Raw genomic sequence first — 4392 nt, 5'->3', positions numbered from 1 at the left:
AAAACTTTAAAAGTTGTGACATCAGTTGTTTCATTCTTATTGAATTGTTAAGTTATTATTTGATTTATACTCGGTGTTTTTTTTATTCGTAAAACACTAATTTAATTAATAGATGGCACAATAAGAGGAATCCTATATCGCGTGGCACCAGCACCGTGCGATGGCGGTATCAATTCAATCCATTGCGGTTATTATATGCAGCAAGCAGAAAAAACTATTAGTAGCTACTCAATATGATCAGTTGCTTCCAAATTTTCAAGGCAGTTGTTTGTTTAAATTGTTTTTAATTTCCTTTTGAGAGTTACCGCAAATTGGATAGATTAATTTACAACGATATAAAAATCACGGTGTATAATTCATTATAGAAACACGTTTAGTTTATGAATTAACTGAACGGAAATTAAAATGGCCTGTTTTGTTGTCCACATTGTTAACGGTATCTGGGTCGTCTACAAGTAGAAACAATGCATTCTCGTGCATTAATTGGTTTTAGAAGGGGAGAGCTCTGCCCGAAAATACAAAAAATCGTATTAGTGTAAATCAGTAAAACCACTTAACATTTACACTACACACATATACAATGCTAGGCAACTTTTTCATCTTCATTATATTAAAACATCATTTTAATTGGGAGTTGGTACTTAAAACAATTCATGAAAAGGCTTAGAATGCCTGCTCGACAAATACCTACATAAAGACTAGATTGTTATGTTACTTTAACCTTTATTAAGCTGAAAATAACAAGCTTTAGCATTCAAATCGCTATTTTAATTATAATACTTATAACTGAAAACTTGGCTCCATGAATTAGATAAACAATGATTTTCACTGAAACATTGAAAACTTGACAATTATTCATTGTAAAGTCAATATCTTTTGAGGATGCTCCGGTATCGGAGCGAAACTTGCATTGTCGAAGATCTGTTTGGTAAGTTTAAATACTAAAGAAATTATATATCATACAGATTCTCTCGCTTTACGCAGAGTATTACAAAACTTAATTTTCATAAGAAATCTGGTGAACGCAACAAAAGCTGGTAGGCATTTAACAGGTTCTAGTATTTTGTATTACATGATGAACTAATGATAAACATTTGTCATAGTTTTGACGAAATTAATAGGAAAAGTTTGTAAAGAAGTATTTTGCAGCAAATCTATAAATATCAAATATTTTTTAAAAGTATAATCAAGAGCTATACTCTAGTTTTGTCTTATTATTTAAACTATGTTAAAAAAATTTTTTTTTTAAATACATCCTAATGACTAAACAGTTGGACTAAAGAGTATTGTAAATTATTCAAATTTTTGGACAAGTAACAGAAAATAGACTACAAGTAATAGACTTTTTCTTGTAATAATCAGAGGCCTAAACTAGCCAAGTGGTTAAACTAGCGGTTTCGAAAACCGGTAAATGTATTCACTACTACAAAACATTATTGTATCAACATACAATAATTAAAAATCATAATGGTATGACATAACGTATCCGACGCGATAAATAAAACAAAACATTATCACAGTATTAATAATTTATTTGATACCCATCTCAACCAAAGTACATAGCGGTTTTTATAATACGCCGACTAATAACACCGATGTGAATAGATGTGGAGCTACTCATGGCATTGACGTCACGTAACCAGTTCAAATGACCCGACTCGACCTGAGGACAAGAGAAAAAGAAGGTTTAGAATGTGCCGGTAAAAAATTTGCAACGCACTTACAAAGATTAAGTAGGTTCACACGCAGATACATGCTCGGCATGCAAGCTAAACAATGCTTCCCTACGTTAGAATTTATTTGAAAAATTGCCGAGCAAGTACCTACTTAGAGACTTAGTCTAGAGTACCTACTTCTTCTACTTCTACTTCTCCTCACTGAATCAGTGTGGAGAAGTAGAAGTAAAAGTGCTTGAAAAAACGCTTCATTGAAAAATTTCTGAATCTTCGAGCATGTACACACGTGGAGATGCGGCATTAAATCTATGTTCATTATTTAACAAATGATGGAAAAAAAAAAAACCTCGATTAATATTAAGACTGTTCTTCAGAATGTTTTTTAAAATTGGCGTTTCAACAATTTTTAATAGAGGTTTTTGCTTGATATTGTAATATCAAGCAAACAGCATTCTCTTATATTGGTTTTCTTTTTACAATATATTCATAGTATTTTACTTTACAGAAGTCTTAAAATGCTAAGCTTCCAGTAGTACTTTATTCGTGTATCAATTATCTATTGTTAAAATATTCAATTTCCTATCACCGCTGAGTTCTACGAGTATGACCATCATTATGAAATAATTGGAATTAACAATTTTATCAAAGTTTACAAGCAGACGCACAAAAAAGTTTTTGGTTTAATATTTCCAATTTATCAAAAACAATTACGGTCACATAGCATATTATCTACCTATTGAGGGTATCAATCACTTCAATTGACATACTATTCAAACTAACGATATCTAATAGGACCATTACATCAATAAATGTTTGAAGTATATGTACTATTTCATCAGATACTCATTAATTTTGATTAACATGACCTAAAATGCTCGAATTATTCGAAATGGCTTATTTCTTCAGTATTCTAATCAAAAGAGGCAGTGAGTCTTAAACACACATAATAAACTTAAGCAATCAGAAATATTAAATAAGTTTATCTTTGATGATAAAATGAAGATAAATACAAAGACAATATTAATGAAACACTCCTTATGCAAATAATTATGGAACGTGTCTTTCTATTTATGTTTTATAATTTAATATTAGCAGCTAAAATGAATCTTTCTTTCTTCTTATTAATAAATAAATAATAAATAAATATACTACGACAATACACACATCGCCATCTAGCCCCAAAGTAAGCGTAGCTTGTGTTATGGGTACTGAGATAGCTGATGAATATTTTTTTATGAATATAATACACATAAATACTTATAATATACAGATAAACACCCAGACACTGAAAAACATTCATGTTCATCACACCAACATTTTCCAGTTGTGGGAATCGAACCCACGGCCTTGGACTCAGAAAGCAGGGTCGCTGCCCACTGCGCCACTCGGCCGTCGAATAATAAATTCGATCGATTGTATATGAATAATAAATAAATATACTACGACAATACACACATCGCCATCTAGCCCCAGACTAAGCGTAGCTTGTGTTATGGGTACTAAGATGCCTGATGAATTTTTTATGAATAATATACATAAAAACTTATAAAATGCATATTAACACCCACAAACATTTTCAGTAGTGGGAATCGAACCCACGGCCTTGGACTCAAAAAGCAGGGTTGCTGACCACTGCGCCAATAAGCCGATAACTAGATAGATAACTAGCAGCTAATAATACAAGAAACAAGAATGCTAAACATTTAGACTAGAGAATATACCAACCATTTTTATGAGCGGGCCACTGCAAATTAGCACAAAACACTGCACCATACACAATTTTCATCGTTTTCCAAAAAACTTAAGGATACTCTCGTTGCTACTTGAAGAAGACATGGATGAGTTGCTGCTGATGCTTTTCGAGAGACTGCTCTTCTTCCTGAAGCTAATTCTCGTTTCTCCTCTGATAAACTTGTCTAACGCTTGCCTCAATGCAGAGTGTTTTCTCTCAAACGGATTTGTATACATCTTTGTCGATCGATAATTACTCTGTTTGTTTTTAAATCAACGCGCGTGCGTTCTCTCTGAGCAATAGAAACAATGTGATGTTCGCCGGTGCCTCCCACTCCTTAAATATATACTTCACATGCTGCGCGTACGCAGGTCGACATGTCTTACCTACGTCATTATTTTTTGCTCTTCGATATCACCTGTTGTAAATCGGTGTCGCATTTATATTGGTGTGTTTTTTACTCGATCCTATGAACGATTAACTTTTAAAACTTTTTATTGAGTTAAGACTTGTAAGTGTTTGATAAGGGGGCCGACCATTTCTAGACGGTTGCTCCATCCTACATAAGGCTCATTGTTTAAGACCCAGAATCTACTGGTGTGCCGAAAGTATACACCTAAACTTACCTGGTGCTTTCTAAAACGCCTATTGAGAGGTTCGTTGCTATTATTTACTTATTCTTTCTTTCTAGGGTTCCAGACCCAAAGGAAGGAAGGAACAGTGTGTGTACTTATGTACACGCGTTAGAAGTTATACTTCTTTTGGCGCAATGGAGAAAAATGATGAGAGTGAATTTTTACGATGGACGCACACCGATACCTGAATTCATACATCGTAAAGTTAGTTCTAGGTGGCATGAAAATCGATAACTATGTTCATGTAACTTTTCATGATAAGTTCGATTATATCATTGTTAATACTATATAGTGTTTCATATTTAACCGGTACGTAACCCTCCGTTTGCAAGTCCTACTCGCACTTCTA

General features: G+C 33.2%; 1 long non-coding RNA gene across 1 annotated transcript; it reads right to left on the bottom strand.

Moving 5' to 3' along the window:
- Positions 1-1511: 1511 nt before the first annotated feature.
- Positions 1512-3736, bottom strand: LOC120626365. Its single transcript, XR_005658855.1, has 2 exons — positions 3402-3736; positions 1512-1663 (listed from the first exon to the last, which is right to left on the bottom strand). It is a non-coding gene; the product is annotated as an uncharacterized LOC120626365 (long non-coding RNA).
- Positions 3737-4392: the final 656 nt, after the last annotated feature.

Source organism: Pararge aegeria, chromosome 9 (genome assembly GCF_905163445.1).
Source record: "Pararge aegeria chromosome 9, ilParAegt1.1, whole genome shotgun sequence".
Classification (NCBI taxonomy): domain Eukaryota; kingdom Metazoa; phylum Arthropoda; class Insecta; order Lepidoptera; family Nymphalidae; genus Pararge; species Pararge aegeria.
This window is presented reverse-complemented; position numbering and strand designations above follow the sequence as displayed.